This window comes from Artemia sp. Qi Xiang Cuo, chromosome 7 (genome assembly GCF_049724085.1).
Source record: "Artemia sp. Qi Xiang Cuo chromosome 7, ASM4972408v1, whole genome shotgun sequence".
Lineage (NCBI taxonomy): Eukaryota > Metazoa > Arthropoda > Branchiopoda > Anostraca > Artemiidae > Artemia > Artemia sp. Qi Xiang Cuo.
In genome coordinates, this window is record NC_142800.1 from 36,319,581 (window position 1) to 36,342,147 (window position 22,567).

At 33.4% G+C, this 22,567-nt stretch overlaps 1 protein-coding gene across 8 annotated transcripts in view; it reads right to left on the bottom strand.

Annotated features, from left to right (window-relative positions):
- LOC148950218 (uncharacterized) overlaps positions 1-22,567 on the bottom strand; it is a 146,015-nt gene that overhangs the window by 81,005 nt on the left and 42,443 nt on the right. The window contains exon 1 of one of the 8 annotated variants that reach the window (XM_089092236.1): positions 4,873-4,914. The exons of 6 other annotated variants lie outside the window; for them this stretch is intronic. The gene's annotated coding sequence lies outside the window, so the exon portion shown is untranslated. Of the gene's footprint in view, positions 1-4,745; positions 4,765-4,872; positions 4,915-22,567 lie in introns of those variants that run through there. One more of the 8 variants, XM_089092237.1, reaches the window with a different exon arrangement.

Below are 22,567 nucleotides of genomic sequence, written 5' to 3' on the forward strand. Positions count from 1 at the left end.
AACAAAATGTCAAATAATAAATACCCAAATATATACAAGCAGAATAGCAAATGGACACTAATATTACAAAGCATCACAGAGTTAATTTTCCGTTAGACTAATATAAAATTTCTTCAGTCTTTTCTGAACAACCATGTATGGGTCCGGTAAGTTATATTGGTTGCTAATTTCTGCGTTACGCTTCCAAGGAGGCAAGCGCACAAGGGATTTACGAAAACGGTAGTAACAAGAACACTGTACGTTTAATTCTTATCGAAGAACTCCAATTATTATAGGAGAACCCAAAAAGGAGAGAGTGCCAACACGTGTGGTGTAACCATCATCAAAAATAACTGGGACCGAATACGTCGACTATATGAAGCTTTCGAAGATACAATCGCGCCGTAATTTTTCAGACTTTACTAGTAAAATCATCGCCAGTTCAAATATGACAAATCGGGCAGACACACCCTTTTCTCGTCACACAAATTGAATGCTCACACAATATCTATGATTTTGTCGCTATCTTTCTGTCGATCAGTAGGTCACGTTGACATTGTGAGAGCCCACAACGTTTTCTTAGCCTCAACAATTTCTTCCTTCTCGTAGAAATCACAAGCGATTTTATTTATATATTCTGTGGCACATTCTATTTTTCTTGCTCGCAAAATAAAGTTTAATACTGTATTCAATACAACTTTCTCGCTTTCCATTTCGCTGAGGAATGCAAAGAGCCAGACACCACTAAGCGAGGGAAGCATAGTTTTTTTTGCGACCGAATCCCCGCAATTTAAGGGAGACACCACTCCCGGCAGGTACGACGGCCCTTGCGACAAAAAATTCCCCTTTTTGATCGCTTGTTAGTAAAATTGGCACAAATGGTTTATCAATAATAATTAGGTCAAGCCAGGAACTATAATCCTTTTCCAAATAGACTGCGAACTTGCTCGCTATGAAATATAGAATCTAAGGGGAAATTGGCTAAGTAGTGGAAATGATGAACTGCTACTGGGGATCCTTAAATCCACCTCTTCTAGACCTACAATGGCAATAGACAAATTAATTGTAAAGAGTTAATAGCCGTGAGGTCCAAGCCCCACCAGTGGGGCATAGGCAAGACGTGCACCCTTCAGCTGACTATACTTTGAGCCTTAAGTTTGTAAAATCATGTGAATTACGTAACATTCAATTGCATTTAAATAGCAAAAAAGATACATGATAGTCTTGTAATGATGTTATGCATTAAGTAAAAGGTGTAATATTCAGACAGTATTTTTCTATTAGCATAAAATATGCCTAGAGGACGACCCAACAAAAGATACCAAATTAATTGCCATTTAAGGTTGCTTTAGGTGAATACATGTAAAATTTTGAATACCAAAATTTTATTATCACGAGGGGGTATAAAGATTTTACAAATACCGTGTATCAATGTCTTTATTATTTGTATCAGTGTCTGTTATGTTTCTTTGTATCAGTTTTGTAAGTGGCTTTGAAATTTCATGAGCAAGAGCAATAAAATTCATTAAGATAAACATTAAAAAAAAAACTGTTTTAGAAGAAAAAGTCTTTTTTATCTAAAAATTTCTAAATACCTAAAGAGATATTTGACATGTCATGAATCAGATTTTGGAGAATTTTAAATATAAACTCAACATTTCACGTATCTAAACAAATTTTTATATAATAAGAGAGGAGCCAATATATTTTCAACCCCAACAAAGACCTTATTAAAAAAAATAGTCTTATGTGAAGGAAGAAGGCAGGAAGGCAATTTTAATGGGTCAGGCCACGACTTTTGGTGGACCTAGCGTTGCAAGAAAAACTTTGGGAAATGAGTTATAGTCCCTGACGGTGTTTTCAAGCATTTAGCGTCACCCATTCTTTACTTTTCAAATATTCCTGCTCTCTCAAAAACCTAAGCTTGCATTGAAATTTAATTTTCAGTTGTGTGTCGCAAATCAAAAGTTTTTGGCCTGATGAGGGCCTTAATTCTATCAAATAAGTTTGAGGTTTCCAAATGACTTTAAACTATCAAAAAACTCTTTTCCTAAACTTCCAGTTTAGAGATCGAGTTTTAGATTGTGGCTTTTATTCCATGCAACTCATTCATTTTTTGTATGTTTACTTGAGGATAGCTTACTAAATATACGCTTTCAATTAGTAAGCCATAATCTTCTTAGTCGCCATAGGCCCAATAGTTGTAAGACAGAAAGTTTACTTTACAAGTATATAAGACAGAACTCAAAATATTCAAATATTTCTGTCAGTATCAAGTACATTTGCCAAAAATGTGCCAAAAGATTAAACACGAATGCACAACCAAGAGTATTTCCTGGCAGGTATATTATATAAAACAAAATTCTCTTATCAAGTCCTTTTGACTAGAAAATAAAATCAAAGAACGATACATAGATTCTATTTTATAGGTTTTATGGTAATTTTTGTACAATATATAAATATCTCCCCCATATTCTAAAAAAAAAAGAAAAATCCAACAAAATATAACGGATGGAATATGTTCTTCAGCTTTTCATAAAAGAAAATTGCCAAAAGGCATAAATAAAGCTTTTTTATGGTGGAAGAACAAAAACGAAAATAAATAAAAAACAAGCGGAAATTCCTGACCTACTTTATAAAGAAAAAAAATGACTTAAGTGCAGATAAGTAAACATTCAAAAGCGGCAGTGCTTGTTTTTTTTTTTTTTTAAGTCTGCATTTCATTGGCTGCATCAGAAGCTATAGTTTGACTGGCTAGAACATGAAATACAGAACCCGACGGCAGACTTTACCGGCATCCAAGATTGTCAACCTGGGAATTTACAAATTAGGAATCCAAAATTTTTGGAATTCCAGCAAAGGGTCAAGATCAGGTTTAGCCATGCCGCTTGGCTGTAGAGGGCTCGATCGCTGGTTACTTGTATTTACTTAATTTAATGCACTAATTAATTTATTTATCTATTTTCTGCATTTTAATTTATGTCATCGTTATATTAGCAGTTGAAGGTGTATGGGATCATATTATAGTATCTTCTAGGAGTTTAAACTAATCTGTTCAAGAATTCATTTATAGGGTCAAAACTCCAAGTAATGGGCTTCTAGCTATCTTGGAATTTCTTGATCTATTTGAACGAAACTTTCAGAACTGAATTTACAACCCCAAATTACGGCCTGAAGAGGTTATTTGAAATACCTTAAAAGGAACTGAATTTTCTAAAACTCAAACATGAGTGGGAAGAGGCATTTTCAGCATAATACCATCACTTTCTCCCTACTAGTAAGACCAGAAAAAAAATATGAAAACAACCCTGACTTTGAACAAAACAGTACCAGAAAGTACCTTGAAAATCGGAGAAAATAGTATTTTAGCATGGGTAGTAAAGTTGGAGTTTCCTCCTTTTCTTTATTTCCCTGGGATAATGTAAAATCCCCCTGTGGAAAATCCCTCCAGCAGAACCACGCCCCCCCCCCCACTTGAAAAATGTATGCATACTTCCCAATAACTAACACTATACGTAAACAATGTGCACATTCTATAACTAAAAGACCTTCCCCCGGGGGTTTTAAGGGGCCATGGTATCTCCAAAGGCATAGTTTTTTGGCCTTTCAACTATGCTGAACACAATTGCTATCTCAAAATTTTAATCGGACAATTTTGAGAAAAAATGGGCACTGAAGGGAGCCTAGTTTCTCTTCAATCCTTTTGGGCACTTAAAAAGGGCACTAGAACTTTTAATTTCCGTTCGAATGATTCCTCTTCCGATATTCTAGGATCCGTGGCTCGATACAATTACCCGTGGAAAAAAAACAGTAAACACGCATCCATGATCTTTCTTCTGGCCAAAAATACAAATTTCAATATTTTTGCTGATAGGAGCTTGAAACCTCTACAGTAGGGTGTTCTGATACGCAGAATCTGATGGTGTAATTATCATTAAGGTTCTATGACTTTTAGGTGGTCTTTTCCCTTTTTTCCAGAATTTGACAAAAATTTCTCAGGCTCTTAGCCTGTCATGGGTAAAACAAAACTTAGTAAAACTCACATATTTGAAATCAGCATAATATTAAATAAATTAAATATGTGCGTTTGTATGTGGTACTTTACTGATTTTTTTGGTAATTGTCTAGAATCAAGTAAACACGCAATAAGTGAAGTTTCGTTAACGCTAATGAAATAAAACAAAATAGGATGAAAATATAATAGTTTAGACACAAATTTGGGCTATATATTTGCGCATTAGGGGGAGGGATGGGGGTTAAGCATAGCATATATTAAATACGTAACCTAACCTAGATACTGTTTTTTGCCCCTTCAACCCCAAAAAACTTAAGTTTAATTCTCTATCACAGAGTGAGCAACACCTCACTAGCCAGCGGAAACCTGTTTTTCATATAGCATCTTTGAAATTCTATATGCAGTCTTTGGCGCGTGTTTACTGGATTCTAGACAAGTACCTTTTTTCCTTCAAATTATCTTTATTTCGTATTATGAACAAACTTGAGGGATGGGCTGAGACACGATAGTTACGATAGTGACCATTATATTTGGAAACAGTGTTGACTGGGGAATCGGATGGTTCTATAGCTATTTTATCATACATGTTTAATTCAGAACAGACCTTGCACCAGGGTTTCCGCCCGGTGAAAAAAAAATTGTTTAATGATTTTCTTCATTAATCTAATGATTTATGCACTGATTTTTTTTTGTTTACTCAATATAAAAAATCTCTAGAAATAGTGATGAATCACTAGGATGGCAACCCTACCATACACAAGAGTGCTTCCAAAATCATGCGCATTGGTACTGTAAAATCCATTGCTGTTTTTATCTTTTGATACGACATAAAAAATTGGTGTTCAGTCTTCAACTATTAATCTATGTGCATTACTTACCATGTTCAAAAAGTATATTTACTGTTACCCGTTGCAACCGATTCACCTTACTATATCTACAAACTAAGCTTGTTGTGAAATCACGAATAGCCTAACAGGGGCGTTTAATCGCAGATCCCGGAAGCAAATATTATGGAAGCGCAAGGACGAAGCCTTATAATCTTATAATACTTCTTTAAACGAAAGATGAATGTTTCTAAAGTTGAAAAAAAATAACCATGCATATCTATTCATATGAAAAAAAAACAAGGTAACTTTCAAAGAATAGGTTATGGAACCTTGAACATTCTATTTCGTCATTTATTTTCCCTTTTTTACGGAAAAATATTCATCTTTAATCAATAACGAAGATAAATTAAAATAAAAAGGAACAAAAATCAAAGAAAAACAAGGTATTGTGAAAATAAAGAAAACCTTAAAACTTAAAGCGAAATTTAATTTAGCCTTGTGAATCTACCAGAGCTTTCAAGGAAAAGCTCCCGCGCATAATTGTTTTTAGTCTGCATAAAAAAAATAAACATACTTCTTGTTCTTATAAGCAAATTAAGAGCAGACGTAAATTTAACAATTACAAAACCGTACAAAATAAAACCAAAAGTTTGAAGCTTATTAGAAATCGTTGTTAGAAATCGGATTTGCTTTAATAATCAAATATCTTTGAAAAGAATGCCATATTGAAAGACCGCAAATTGTCTCAAATTGCCTGCGGTTTGAAGACAAGCGACAGTGAAAAACCATATATAGAAACCTGCCGCGTGCCGAGTGCCGGGGCCCGGCTCCAAACTTTTGGTTTTCTATTTTAAGGTGTTTTAATTGTTGTAATCCCTTGTTAAAATATATATAAATATTTTTGCAATTACCAGTTTTTTGTTCTTTACGCAATTTAATGTCTTTTAATACTGAGTCTTTTCAAAGATATTTGATTATTGAAGCTAGTCTGATCTCTAAAAACGATATGAAATAAGCTTGAAATTGTTGGTTTTCCTTTTTAAGGTTTTTTGAATTGTTTTTATCCCTTGTCAAAGTAGGACAATCATCATTTGTAATAATTGCAACTTTCCTTTTTTTTTTGGGGGGGGGGCCTTCCTACTGACATTATACAACTGGTTCTGTTCAAACCTATAAGCTTAATCACGTAGCGAGTTGATTTTGTCTAACAAAAAAACAAAGTAATTTCTAAATTTTCAGGTATTTCTCTAGTTTGAATTCAAACATTCAACTTATTGCTCAAGCATCGTAAATATTTTTTGCAGTTTACATAATAACATTACCGATTCTGAACTGACATATGCTGCAAGGGATTTTTTTTTCTTTTAGAACACCAACATTTGTAGACATGTTTTTTTTAACTTGGAATTTGTTTCAAGGACTATGAAATGAAAATAGTATGACGTGGCACTCCACGTCAACTAAGCTTCAAACTTTTGGCTTGCTTTTTTAAAATTCTGGAATTGTTGTTTTCCCTTGTCAAAATATATACAAATATTTTTGCAATTACCAGTTTTTTGCTCTTTCGGCAATTTAATGTAAACTTTTCCATGCATGAAAATCTTAAATTTTTTCCAGATAAGTGTGACAACAGCATTGCAATACTGATGTATATAAAAATGACGTCACTCACACAATTTGTTTTTCCTTTAAAACTAAGATTCTTAACGAATTTTCTCAGACTTCTGACCTATCTACATCGTTTTTAGGCCAGAATATCCCAGGTTGCCAATTTTTCCGAAAAAATAAGGAGCCGCTTTTGAGAATATATATATATATATATATATATATATATATATATATATATATATATATATATATATATATATATATATATATATATATATATATATTATATATATATATATATATATATATATATATATATATATATATATATATATATATATATATATATATATATATATATATATATATATATATATATATATATATATATATATATATATATATATATATATATATATATATATATATATATATATATATATATATATATATATTTTCCAGATAATTTTTTCCAGATAAGTGTGACAACAGCATTGCAATACTGATGTATATAAAAATGACGTCACTCACACAATTTGTTTTTCCTTTAAAACTAAGATTCTTAACGAATTTTCTCAGACTTCTGACCTATCTACATCGTTTTTAGGCCAGAATATCCCAGGTTGCCAATTTTTCAGAAAAAATAAGGAGCCGATTTTGAGAATAATATATATATATATATATATATATATATATATATATATATATATATATATATATATATATATATATATATATATATATATATATATATTATATATATATGACGCCCAAACGGACCTTAAATTAGAAGAATTGCCTTTGTAAAAGTATTTTTTTTAGTGGACCTTTAACTTTTGCCTCGGCTTGTCTTTTGTCATTATGAAAGACATATCGCCGAACCTTTGTTTCTTTTAATTGTTCAGGTAGTGGGACAAAAACTTCTTTTTATTCTAACGATTTATATAGTGCAGGGGTTTTGAATTTCAAATGTTTGGTAGGCATTGATGACCACCTTTGTTTTTTTTTAATTGTTCAGGGGGTAAGACAAAAACTTCTTCTTTTGCCTCGGCTTGTCTTTTGTCATTATCAAAGACATATCACCGAACCTTTGTTTCTTTAATTGTTCAAAAGGTGGGACAAAAACTTCTTTTTCTTCGAACGATTAATATAGTGCAGGGTTTTGATTTTCAAATATTTGGTAGAAATTGATGACCACCTTTGTTTCTTTTAATTGTTCAGGGGGTAAGACAAAAACTTCTTCTTTTGATTCGGCTTGTCTTTTGTCATTATGAAAGACATAACGCCGAACCTTTGTTTCTTTTAATTGTTCAGGTGGTTGGACAAAAACTTCTTTTTATTCGAACGATATATATAGTGCAGGGAATTGATTTTCAAATGTTTGATAGGCATTGATGACCACCTTTGTTTCTTTTAATTGTTCAGGGGGTAAGACAAAAACTTATTCTTTTGCCTCGGCTTGTCTTTCGTCGTTATCAAAGACACATCGCGGAACCTTTGGTTTCTTTTAATTGTTCAGGTGGTGGAACAAAAACTTCTTTTTATTCGAACGATTAATATAGTGCAGGGTTTTGATTTTCAAATGTTTGGTAGGCATTGATGACCACCTTTGTTTCTTTTAATTGTTCAGTGGGTAAGACAAAAACTTCTTCTTTTGCCTCGGCTTGTCTTTTGTTATTATGAAAGACATATCGCCGAACCTTTGTTTCTTTTAATTGTTCAGGTGGTTGGACAAAAACTTCTTTTTATTCGAACAATATATATAGTGCAGGGGTTTTGATTTTCAAATGTTTGGTAGGCATTGATGACCACCTTTGTTTCTTTTAATTGTTCAGGGGGTAAGACAAAAACTTATTCTTTTGCCTCGGCTTGTCTTTCGTCGTTATCAAAGACACATCGCGGAACCTTTGTTTCTTTTAATTGTTCAATTGGTGGAACAAAAAGTTCTTTTTCTCCCGAAAATTTATCTAGTCCAGGTTTTTGATTTTTAAAGGTATGGTAGGCATTGATGACCTTATCCATGTCAAAATCGAAAAACCTAATCACCATTGCTATCATTTTCACTTTTGACATGTTTTGATTCTCGCTGTCTAGGTTGATTTTAATTGACTCGCTCGCATGCTCGGTGTCGCGTGTCTTGTAACCGCGTGTGCCTTTGCTGTTCAGTTTCATTTTTGACTTGGTCACATGTTCGGTGTCGCATGTCTTCTAACGGCGTGTGTCTTTGCTCGTCATTTTCATTTTTAAGACGCCGCCGCTATTCTTCTAACCGCGTTTGTATTTGCTCTTCATTTTCATTTTCGACTCGCTCACATGCTCGGTATCGCATTTTTTCTAACCGCGTGTGTCTTTGTTCTTCATTTTCATTTTCGACTCGCTCACATGCTCGGTATCGCATATTTTCTAACCGCGTGTGTCATTGTTCTTCATTTTCATCTTTAACACTCTCTATTTGTCGTTTTCGCATATCTTCTAACAGCCCGTGTCTTTGCTCTTCATTTTCAATTTTTACACACTTTTGGATTTTGATTACTTCAGACAATTTAGCAATGGCCTCTGCTTTAGCTGCCCGTAAAGGTGTTGCCACAATTGGTGGTGCAAATTTTTGCTTTTTAGGCCTCCCAACAGACATTATATTATATAGATAAGGTATATTATATTATATTTGACATTATACTATATAGATTTTGAGAAAAAATACACAAATATACAATTATTGCTCGTTTATAAAGATAGTATATGTTTTAGTAAATAGTGACATTGAAACGTAAAATGAACAGAAATTATTTGAAATAAGAAAAGGACTGTCAACCCCCTAACCTGAATCATCTGTTTTTACGCTTAAGTTTAATTTGCGCTTTTCTGAAACCATTTTATTGCTAACAAAATATCCAGGCGGCAATCGTAGGCGTTTTATCTACCTATAGCCTTTCAATACATGAGTCAATATTTGATAGTTGCTAAAAATTGAACCCGATTTTTGAAAGGAAAGGCAGATTTGTTACGCAGAGCAGCATGGTATTTAAAGCAGCATGGTAAAAGATATTACATGGAATTGACGTGGCCAGTAGATGCTTACAGTGTAGCAATTTCTGTCTGTTTTAAGTTTCAGTATAAATTTGAATATTCTTCTAATTAATCATTCTAAATTGGAATATTCATCCCAAATATATATTTACGAGAAATAATTTGTTTCGCAAAAGCCATGCCCAAGTAAAAGGTGATATGGCTTCTATGTATTTATATATTCCCCCGGGATTTTTTTTTCTCACTTTGATTAGAAGGAAGATCGTAAAAACTTTTAAGTAGGCTCATTCAAAGCGGTTGAAAGTGGTTTAAGGGCAACCAGCCCTCTCCTATGCCTTATTTAGCTGCCTACCCATCCTTAGCCCCCAAAGACCCCTGGTCAGCATTTTCAGATGGCCATTTTCCTCCACATGTTCAAGAGGTCCAATTATTATGTCTCAGAGAATGACATTACCTGGCTGCCCCTGGAGCCATGCCTGTAAATTATGCGTCACCCATTGTTTATATATAATGAAGAAAGGGGATGTGTGATCCTAGATACACGATTAGCTTAAAACTTTCGGATATCGTAGTAAGTGACAAGAAGACAATGCTTTTTGTTTTGAGTTGGGGAAGGAGGGGGCCTGAAAATGGGTCAAAAATTATTATTACTTATTTGCTGTATTTTGAACGAGCTCTTATATATCTTTCTCTATATCAAGATTCGCAGTGTTTCAAACAGTTCGTGGTTACAAACTGTAGGTAAGGAGCAACCTGGCTCAATAGTAAGCGAAACTCTAAAAAACGGATACCAATTTTGATACCAATAGGTGCATCAAATGAATAAAATTTTTATGCTGATTTTAAATATATGAATTTCATCAAATTTAGGCTTACCCATTAAAATTTACGCACCAGATAAAAGTTGTCTTTTTTCGAGAAAAGAGGAAACAACCCCTAAACGTCATAGAACTTTAATGAAAATCACACCATCAGATTCAGCGTATCAGAGAACCCTGATATAGAATTTTCAAACTCCTATCTGCAAAAATGTGGAATTTTATTTATTTATTTTTTATTTTTTTTTGGCCAGAAGAGAGATCACGGATGCGTATTTATTCGGTTAGGGGTGATCCTAAAGACCCAGTGGTCCTAAAATATCGTGGGAGGGCTCATTTGAACGGAAATCAAAAGTTCTAGTGCTCTTTTTAAGTGACAAAAAATGGAGGGCAACTAGACCCCCTCCCACGCTCATTTTTTTTCTCCATGTCTTTGAGGATTGTTTAATCCCCCACAGTTCCGGGGGTAAGGGCTGCAAGCTATGAACTTTGCCCAATGTTTACATATAGTATTGATTATTGGGAAATAAACAGACGTTTTCAGGGGGGATTTTTTCTGGTAGTTGGGGGGGGAGGGGTCGGGGTTTACGTGGGAGAATATTTCCATGGAGTTAGTTTTCATGGAGGAAGGGACATCGCTATGAAGGTGGCGCCGGATTTACCAGCAGTATTTAAAACAACGGCCAGAAATTAAATAAAAAAACGATTTTTTCAATTGAAAGTAAGGAGTAGCATCAAAACTTAAACGAACGAAAATTATTACGTATATGATTCGATTCGCCCCCTAGTCATTACCTCGCTCTTTATGCAAATAAAGTTTTTTGATTAACATCAGAGCTATTTATTCTAATTAACGGCCTTTGTGATTAAGGGGTTATTCTTAAAGAATTGGGACAAAATTCTAACTTTAGCGTAAAGTGCAATGTATTGACTAGAGGCTAAACCACCTAATATACGTAATAAGAAAAAACAAATATAGAAGTTCGATACGTAAGTTAATTCTTAAATTACGTCAGAAAAAAACTTCGAGAAAGCCATTTAGCCAAAACAAAGGTAAAATTAATATGCAAATTTCCTTTTAATTATTCGTATACGGTGAGCCAAAATCAAAGCTACATTAATTCAAAAACGTTCAGAAATTAAATAAAAAAAACAAGTTTTTTTTTAACTGAAAGTAAGGAGTGACATTAAAACTTAAAACAAACAGAAATTATTCCGTATATGAAAGGGACTGTCCCCTCCTCAATGCCTCGCTCTTTACGCTGAAGTTTAACTCTGTCTCAAAACTTTATTTTTTAAAACAATAAAAAACTTTAGCGTAAAGAGCGAGGTATTGAGGAGGGGACAGCCCTTTTCATATACGGAATAATTTCTGTTCGTTTTAAGTTTTAATGTTGCTCCTTACTGTCAGTTAAAAAAAACTTTGTAGATAGGCCAGCTATTACTTTTATTTCAATTATGAAACATGCAATAACTAGTGCAGAGCAAGAATTAAGACTAAATAAACAAAACTTTATTTTCACCTGCGAAAGTCAACTACTTATCACCAACAAGAATCAAGTACTTAAGCCCAAACTGTACAACATTCGTCTAGCATTTTGCGTTGATACACATGTATCAACGTGAACATACAGATGTTTTTAGGCGTTTGCAGCTCACCACTACAATACTCTTAAGAAGTTTAGAATCTTGAGAAGATTCAAGTTAAAGAGGTTGTAAAACTAAGCCAAACATGCCCAACTAATGGAAATTAAAAACAAGTTGGCATTTAAAACTTGAAATAATCCCGTTAAAATCCTTTAATAAGCAAAATAACAAGAAGCAGAGTGTCATGCTTGCAGTAATAGTTGTTGCATAGAAAAAAGAAAGTAATGACCCATTGCAACCGATAGTTTAAAAACTTGCTTTGAAATTAAACTATTTAAGGAGAAAGAATCATAAATTATAGGAGATTCAAGAATGATAACTATTATTTTGGTTTATATTGATGGTAAAAGTTTAGTTCCAAAAAATCTGAGGAATTTTGAAAAAGAGCTTAAAACCCATCAAAAATGGCGGCAGGCCGGAACGAAAGGTACACTATTGGACTCACCATAGGCGAAAACACTTCACCATGATGTTCAGACCCTCGCACTTCCCCCTATTCAAAAACTAAAGAAAATCGTATTTTTGCCTTTGCATCACTGATGTGTTTCTTTCTTCCTCCGGTACTATTATTACAAAGATATAAATCATTTTAAAACGCTTAATAATGTCCCAGTCCCGTACCTATTTGCATGAGTACTGGTTCAATACGATCGTACTTTATGAGCTAGTTTTGTATAATCAAAAAAGCATAGGGAAACATAATTAGTTGGTTTATTTGTACTAGTTACATTAATATATATTAAATAGGCTGCGAAATAATATTTTTTGTCCGTTTTAAGTTTCAACTTCGCTCTGTACTTCCCTCTGAAAAACTTAGTTTTCTTTAAATTAATCTTTGTTCGTTTTTGATTAAAATTTAATGCAGAAACAACGCTGCCATCTTTTTTATTTATCTTTTTGATTTTTGATTTATACAGGATAATGTATGCTCGTTTTAAGTTTTAATGTAACTTCATAGTTTCAGTTGAAAACTTATTTTTAATATATTTTCTAATTATCACCGATCTAGGGGAGATAAGACAGCTCTAAAAGATACTGCAAACAACCTTAACAGCTAAGAAAAATTTTAGTCCATAACATAAGGTTTTTTGTCCACACTTTACAAAACAATACATGTTTTCCAGGAGAGTTTGTTTTTCGATGAGCAAAAAGCTGTTTTTACTCGGCCGGCTTCGCCTGAAAAAGCCATAATGAAGACGGGGCCTTATAAATTGCCTACTGACTAACAGAAACTAGAAGGCTTCTGTAACAAAAGAAAGCTGTTTAAGGGCGCGTTTAAAAGCTTATATTTATACTTATTCGCTTTTTATAAATTTGACTTGATAGCACATTTCCATAAAGTGCACTTTCGGTTGTTTCCCCCATTTTTTTAAATGAAACAGTGCCTTTTTCAATGAAATGACCAAAAACAGGTGATTTCAAAACCTAGGCAAGAGCAAAAATTAAGGGGGCAAGGAGGTCCCTCCCCCTCAATTACCGCTTTTAGAACTAGCAAACAGGCTTCATCACAGAGTGAAGTTTGAAGATTCAATTCAAAACTGTTGATCAATCAAGCTTAATTTTCGGAAGATTTATAGTTGAAAGGTTCTTAGTTTTAGCTAATTTGTTTCTGCAAAAATCTTCTACTTTTAATTTGTCTGGTTGATTTATGAAATTTACTAAGAGGGTCTGGATGGGGAGTATATGTGAGGGGAAATTATAAGCCTCCATTAAAGTGCTTCGGACCATAATCATTGCGATGGTGTAGTTTTATGCTTCCAAACTCTTCCACTTGAGAGATGGCACAAAAAATTCCGTTTTTATTGCTATATGATCCTTACTGATGGTAAAATTGATAAAAAGCATGTAGATATCAGAAATAGGTTTGAAATCTGCCTTCCCGGGATATTCCTTAAAAATGAGTGCCATCAAACATCGCTTTTTAAAGTTCTACTAGCCCAATAGCCCCACACTGTAAAAAAAAATCGTTTGAGATTCGACAAAAAAAGTTTGTAATGTTTATCAACAACAAAACTTGAATTTCAACAGCTGAAATACAATATTGGAGACTATTTTGGAATTCCATGGTCATTATTGAATTTCCAATTTGTTGAGAAACAAAAATGTTGAATTCCCATTCGCGAATTGAATTTTTAGTTTGTTGACAAAACAAAATGTTGGATTTTAAGATCCTTTTTGGATTTCCATCTTGTTTACTGGATTTCCCGTTCTTTTAATGGATTTCCATCACCAGCGTTGTTCAATTTCCTAGGTCTACAATCTAATATCGAGTTCTCAGGATTCATTTTTCGTTTCTTCTTTTTGAAGCATCAATAAATACAAAAAATAATCTCATTTATTGTAAAAGAACAGAAAATTACAACAAAAAACTTCTCCCATATAATTTGACACCTCTTAACAGCTGCATTTTTCATGGTGGAAATCAGTAAATCATTGGCGTAGTAGCAGGCTGACAGAAGATACTTGATTAAAAAATATCTTCCAATCAGGAAAACAGTGACACACGGACCTGAAATGAAGATGAAATCAAATCGAGGAACAAATGAAAGAATGACTTCCCCCTTTTTTCTACCTCCAGAGCTGAACGGGTACAGCAAGAATGCCACGAATCCTGTCTTTTCTGAACACCTTTGACTTACTAATCAGATCTCATCAAATATCTTGTTCGCCGCCACATTAAATCTGTGTGTTATAAAATTGAAACCTTGCAAACAGATCTTCTGCTTAGATGAAGTACAACAAAATTGTTTTCAGCTTCACACTTTGCTCATACCAATTTATAAGGCTTTAATAATATGCAAATACATTTCCTAAATTTTGAAGAAAAAAAAACATTGATATGGCTTAAAATTTTACTCAAATAACAGGAATTGCTTTTTGAACTAAACCTTGAGAAAAAGATAGTGATAACTGAAAATTAAGGTAAAATGTTGTTTTTTCAAAATTTCAATAAGTATAGACCTGTCATGTAGGCAAATTTAATGACCATCTAGAGGGAGAAGGAGTGGAGGTAGGTACTTTAAAATACCTTCCTGGGACATACTTTGATACTTATGTACTATCTGGAACACACGCGCTATATTATATAGGAGTAGGAAGCTATCAGGAGGTACCACGAGAACACATGTGCTGCCATCTACAATTGAGTCTAACGCCGACAGGTTATAATTTATTCAAGGATTATCGAACGAGTCTAATGGGGTCAAGGTCAATTGATTTGTTGTTGCTCGTCCCGGTGTAATGAAACAGGGGTGACGTTTGCACATGCGCATTAACGGGGGATAGATGTATTGATCTAGGACTCAAGGGGGAAGTGGATTTCCGAGAACTTGATTTACATAAACGAAGGGGAGAGGATTTCCGAGAATTTGATTTACATAATCGACAATGACAAGAGGCGAACTAAATTTTTGAGAAATTGATTTGCATAATCGAGGGGAATTATTGATCCACAAAAGGGGAATTAAGAAACATTATGGCTTCTTTGATCTTTAGGTCTGAGGGATAAATGAACTTTAGTGACAGAGATAAATTAATATTCCACTTTTAAAAAAGGCTTCTCTGATATTTAGGTCAGAGTGATAAATTGATATTCTATCGAAACCATAATAGTGTAGCTAGGAACATCTTAGAGATGAAGAGATTAACACGGGAAAGGGTTTCCTAGGAATTTCAAATGTGACAGCGCAGGGATGCCAAAACAAAAGGAACACGCAGAAATTACTTTTTAGGGATTATTTGGGCAAAACAGTTTGAGACATTTTAGAAGATGATTTAGACGAAACAGTTTGAGACATTTTAGAAGATGATTTTAGAAGATGATTTATAAGATGATTTGGGGTGAAACTCTGTGGTCGTTATAATACACAAGTTCCATTTGATCAGTGTTGTGAGGTCCCCTACCCCAACCCCAAAGGCCCCCACGGGCCACCAAATTGCCCCTCTTCCCAGGGCCCCCGATCCCCCAAATCCCCCCAAACCCCAAAGGAACCCTAAAGAGCCCCACACCCCTGGTGCCCCCAAATGCCCTCGGGCCCCCAGAGGCCCCCGGGGCCACCAAAGTCCCACCGGGCCCCTAGGGCCCCAAAGGGCCCCCCATTTTTTAATACTTTTTTATTTGCGCATTTTGAAACACAAAAGGGCCCCATCCCCCCAACGTTTTGGCTCTACCTCCCACCCGGAGTGTTTTGTTGTGGTTTACCTTGTCACCTTTACATTCTCTTGATTTGTCAAAGTTCATTTTGGATTTCTTTCTTTGAAATGCATGAGTTGGAATATTTCAGTAGTGTTTTGTCGTGGTTTACCGTGTCACAGTTACATTCTCTTGATTTTCCAAAGTTTATTTTGAATTTCTTTCGTTGAAATGCAAGAGTTGGAATATTTCAGCAGTGTTTTGTTGTGGCTTACCTTATCACAGTTACATTCTTTTGATTTTTTAAAGTTCATCTTGAATTTTTTTCATTGAAATGCAAGAGTTGGAATAATTCAGTAGTGTCTTGTCGTGGTTTACCTTGTCACACTTACATTCTCTTGATTTTTCAAAGTTCATTTGGATTTCTTTCGTTGAAATGCAAGAGTTGGAATATTTCAGTAGTGTTTTGTTGTGGTTTACCTTGTCACAGTTACATTCTCATGATTTTTCAAAGTTCATTCGGATTTCTTTCGTTGATATGCAAGAGTTGGAATATTTCAGTAGTGTTTTGATGTGCTTTACCTTGTCACAGTTACATTCTCTTGATTTTTCAAAGTTCATTTCACATTTTTTTCGTTGAAATGCAAGAGTTGGAATATTTAAGTAGTGTTTTGTTGTGCTTTACCTTGTCACAGTTAAATTCTCTTGATTTCATGAGCTACATTCTCTTGATTTTTCAAAGTTCATTTTGGATTTCTTTCGTAGATATGCAAGAGTTGGAATATTTCAGTAGTGTTATGACGTGGTTTACCTTGTCACTAGTACATTCTCTTGATTTTTCAAAGTTCATTTTGGATTTCTTTCATTGAAATGCAAGAGTTGGAATATTTCAGTAGTGTTTTGTTGTGCTTTACCTTGTCACAGTTACATTCTCTTGATTTTTCAAAGTCTATTTTGGATTTCTTTCGTTGAAATGCAAGAGTTGGAATATTTCAGTAGTGTTTTGTTTTGGTTTACCTTGTCACAGTTACATTCTCTTGATCTTTCAAAGTTCATTTTGGATTTCTTTCGTTGAAGTGCAAGAGTTGGAATATTTCAGTAGTGTTTTGTTGTGCTTTACCTTGTCACTGTTACATTCTCTTGATTTTTCAAAGTTCATTTTGGATTTCTTTCGTCGAAATGCAAGAGTTGGAATATTTCATTAGTGTTTTGTCGTGGTTTACCTTGTCACACTTACATTCTCTTGATTTTTCAAAGTTCATTTTGGATTTCATTAGTTGAAATGCAAGAGTTGGAATATTTCAGTAGTTTTTTGTTGTGGTTTACCTTGTCACAGTTACATTCTCTTGATTTTTTAAAGTTAATTTTAGAATTTCTTTCGTTGAAATACAAGAGTTGGAATATTTCAGTAGTGTTTTGTTATGGTTTACCTTGTCACAGTTACATTCTCTTGATTTTTCAAAGTTCATTTTGGTTTTCTTTCGTTGAAATACAAGAGTTGGAATATTTCGGAAGTGTTTTGTTGTGGTTTAGCTTGTCACAGTTACATTCTCTTGATTTTTCAAAGTTCATTTTGGATTTCTTTCATTGAAATGCAAGAGTTGGAATATTTAAATAGTGTTTTGTCGTCGTTTACCTTGTCACAGTTACATTCTCTTGATGTTTCAAAGTTCATTTTGAATTTCTTTCGTGAAATACAAGAGTTGGAATATTTCAGTAGTGTTTTGTCGTGGTTTACCCTGTCATAGTTACAGTCTCTTGATTTTTCAAAGTTCATTTTGAATTTCTTTCGTTGAAATGCAAGAGTTGGAATATTTCAGTAGATTTTTGTTGTGGTTTACCTTGTCAGAGTTATATTCTCTTGATTTTTCAAAGTTCATTTTGGATTTCTTTCGTGAAATGCAAGAGTTGTAATATTTCAGTAGTGTTTTGTCATGGTTTACCTTGTCAGAGTTACATTCTCTTGATTTTTCAAAGTTCATTTTGGATTTCTTTCGTTGAACTGCAAGAGTTGGAATATTTCAGTAGTGTTTTGTTGTGCTTTACCTTGTCACTGTTACATTCTCTTGATTTTCCTAAGTTCATTTTGGATTTCTTTCGTTGAAATGCAAGAATGGAATATTTCAGTAGTGTTTTGTCGTGCTTTACCTTGTCACAGTTGCATTCTCTTGATTTTTCAAAGTTCATTTTGGATTTCTTTCATTGAAATGCAAGAGTTGGAATATTTCACTAGTGTTTTGTTGTGGTTTACCTTGTCACAGTTACATTTTCTTGATTTTTCAAGGTTCATTTTCGACTTCTTTCTTTGAAATGCAAGAGTTGGAATATTTCAGAAGTTTTTGTTGTGCTTTACCTTGTCACTGTTACATTCTCTTGATTTTCCAAAGTTCATTTTGGATTTCTTTCGTTGAAATGCAAGATTTGGAATATTTCAGTAGTGTTTTGTCATGGTTTACCTTGTCACAGTTACATTCTCTTGATTTTTCAAAGTTCATTTTGGATTTCTTTCGTTGAAATGCAAGAGTTGGAATATCTCAGTAGTGTTTTGTCGTGGTTTACCTTCTCACACTTACATTCTCTTGATTATTCAAAGTTCATTTTGGATTTCTTTCGTTGAAATGCAAGAGTTGGAATATTTCAGTAGTGTTTTGTTGTGCTTTACCTTGTCACAGTTACATTCTCTTGAATTTTCAAAGTTCATTTTGGGTTTCTTTCGTTGAAATGCAAGAGATGGAATATTTCAGTAGTGTTTTGTTATGGTTTACCTTGTCACAGTTATATTTTCTTGATTTTTCAAAGTTTATTTTGGATTTCTTTCGTTGAAATGCAAGAGTTGGAATATTTCAATAGTGTTTTATTTATGGTTTACCTTGTCACAGTCACATTCTCTTTATTTCTTGAGTTACATTCTCTTGATTTTTCAAAGTTCATTTTGGATTTCTTTTGTTGAAATGCAAGAGTTGGAATATTTCAGTAGTGTTTTGTTATGGTTTACCTTGTCACAGTTACATTCTCTTGATTTTTCAAAGTTCATTTTGGATTTCTTTCGTTGAAATGCAAGAGTTGGAATATTTCAGTAGTGTTTTGTCGTGGTTTACCTTGTCGAACTTACATTCTCATGATTTTTCAAAATTCATTTTGGATTTTTTTCGTTGAAATGCAAGAGTTGGAATATTTTAGTAGTGTTTTGTCGTGGTTTACCTTGTCGCAGTTACATTTTCTTGATTTTTCAAAGTTCATTTTGAATTTCTTCCATTGAAATGCAAGAGTTGCAAAATTTCAGTAGTGTTCTGTTGGGGTTTACCTTGTCACAGTTACATTCTTTTGATTTTTCAAAGTTAATTTTTGAATTTCTTTTGTTGAGATTCGAGAGTTGAAATATTTCATTAGTGTTTTGTCATACTTTACCTTGTCACATTCTCTTGATTTCTGAAAGTTCATTTTGAATTTTTTCCGTTGAAATGCAAGAGTTGGAATATTTCAGTAGTGTTTTTTTAGGGTTTAACTTGTCACAGTTACATTATCTTGATTTTTCAAGTTCATTTTGGACTTCTTATTTTGAAATGCAAGAGTTGGAATATTTCAGTAGTGTTTTGTTGTGCTTTACCTTGTCACTGTTACATTCTCTTGATTTTCCAAAGTTCATTTTGGATTTCTTTCGTTGAAATGCAAAATTTGGAATATTTCAGTAGTGTTTTGTCGTGCTTTACCTTGTCACAGTTACATTGTCTTGACTTTTTAAAAGTTCATTTTGGATTTCTTTCGTTGAAATGCAAGAGTTGGAATATTTCAGTAGTGTTTTGTCGTGGTTTACCTTGTCACACTTACATTGTCTTGATTTTTCAAAGTTCATTTCGCATTTCTTTCGTTGAAATGCAAGAGTTGGAATATTTAAGTAGTGTTTTGTTGTGCTTTACCTTGTCACAGTTACATTCTCTTGATTTCTTGAGTTACATTCTCTTGATTTTTCAAAGTTCATTTTGGATTTCTTTCGTAGAAATGCAAGAGTTGGAATATTTCAGTAGTGTTATGACGTGGTTTACCTTGTCACTAGTACATTCTCTTGATTTTTCAAAGTTCATTTTGGATTTCTTTCATTGAAATGCAAGAGTTGGAATATTTCAGTAGTGTTTTGTTGTGCTTTACCTTGTCACAGTTACATTCTCTTGATTTTTCAAAGTTCATTTTGGATTTCTTTCGTTGAAATGCAACAGTTGGAATATTTCAGTAGTGTTTTGTCTTGGTTTACCTTGTCACAGTTACATTCTCATGATTTTTCAAAGTTCATTTTGGATTTCTTTCATTGAAATGCAAGAGTTGGAATATTTCGGTAGTGTTTTGTCGTGGTTTACCTTGTCGCAGTTACATTTTCTTGATTTTTCAAAGTTCATTTTGGATTTCTTCCATTGAAATGCAAGAGTTGCAAAATTTCAGTAGTGTTCTGTTGGGGTTTACCTTGTCACAGTTACATTCTTTTGATTTTTCAAAGTTAATTTTGGAATTTCTTTTGTTGAAATGCAAGAGTTGGAATATTTCAGTAGTGTTTTGTTATGGTTTACCTTGTCACAGTCACATTCTCTTGATTTTTCAAAGTTCATTTTGGATTTCTTTCGTTGAAATGCAGGAAATGGAATATTCCAGTAGTGTTTTGTCGTGCTTTACCTTGTCACAGTTACATTCTCTTGATTTTTCAAAGTTCATTTAGGATTTCTTTCATTGAAATGCAAGAGTTGGAATATTTCAGTAGTGTTTTGTCGTGGTTTACCTTGTCACAGTTACATTATCTTGATTTTTCAAGTTCATTTTGGACTTCTTTCGTTGAAATGCAAGAGTTGGAATATTTCAGTAGTGTTTTGTCGTGCGTTACCTTGTCACAGTTACATTCTCTTGATTTTTCAAAGTTTATTTTGAATTTCTTTCATTGAAATGCAAGAGTTTGAATATTTCAATAGTGTTTTGTCGTCGTCTACCTTGTCACAGTTACATTCTCTTGATGTTTCAAAGTTCATTTTGAATTTCTTTCGTGAAATGCAAGAGTTGGAGCATTTCAGTAGTGTTTTGTCGTGGTTTACCCTGTCATAGTTACATTCTCTTGATTTTTCAAAGTTCATTTTTAATTCTTTCGTTGAAATGCAAGAGTTGGAATATTTCAGTAGTTCTTTGTTGTGGGTTACCTTGTCAGAGTTATATTCTCTTGATTTTTCAAAGTTCATTTTGAATTTCTTTCGTGAAATGCAAGAGTTGGAATATTTCAGTAGTGTTTTGTCATGTTTTACCTTGTCACAGTTACATTCTCTTGATTTTTCAAAGTTCATTTTGGATTTCTTTTGTTGAAATGCAAGAGTTGGAATATTTCAGTAGTGTTTTGTTGTGCTTTACCTTGTCACGGTTACATTCTCTTGATTTTCCAAAGTTCATTTTGGATTTTTTTTTCGTTGAAATGCAGGAAATGGAATATTCCAGTAGTGTTTTGTCGTGCTTTACCTTGTCACAGTTACATTATCTTGATTTTTCAAAGTTCATTTAGGATTTCTTTCATTGAAATGCAAGAGTTGGAATATTTCAGTTGTGTTTTGTCGTGGTTTACCTTGTCACAGTTACATTCTCTTGATTTTTCAAAGTTCATTTTGTATTTCTTTCTTTGAAATGCAAGAGTTGGAATATTTCAGTAGTGTTTTGTTGTGGTTTACCTTGTCACTGTTACATTCTCTTGATTTTCCAAAGTTCATTTTGGATTTCTTTCGTTGAAATGCAAGAGATGGAATATATCAGTAGTGTTTTCTTGTGTTTTACCTTGTCACAGTTACATTCCCTTGATTTTTCAAAGTTCATTTTGGATTTCTTTCATTGAAATGCAAGAGTTGGAATATTTCAGTAGTGTTTTGTCGTTCGATTTCAGAGTTACATTCGCTTGATTTTTCAGTTCATTTTGGATTTCTTTCGTGAAATGCAAGAGTTGGAATATTTCAGTAGTGTTTTGTCATGGTTTACCTTGTCACAGTTACATTCTCTTGATTTTTCAAAGTTCATTTTGGATTTCTTTCGTTTAAATGCAAGAGTTGGAATATCTCAGTATTGTTTTTTCATGGTTTACCTTGTCACACTTACATTCTCTTGATTATTCAAAGTTCATTTTGGATTTCTTTCGTTGAAATGCAAGAGTTGGAATATTTCAGTAGTGTTTTGTTGTGCTTTACCTTGTCATCAGTTACATTCTCCTGATTTTTCAAAGTTCATTTTGGATTTCTTTCGTTGAAATGTAAGAGTTGGAATACTTCAGTAGTGTTTTGTTATGGTTTACCTTGTCACAGTTACATTTTCTTGATTTTTCAAAGTTCATTTTGGATTTCTTTCGTTGAAATGCAAGAGTTGGAATTTGTCAGTAGTGTTTTGTTATGGTTTAGCTTGTCACAGTCACATTCTCTTTATTTCTTGAGTTACATTCTCTTGATTTTTCAAAGTTCATTTTGGATTTCTTTTGTTGAAATGCAAGAGTTGGAATATTTCAGTAGTG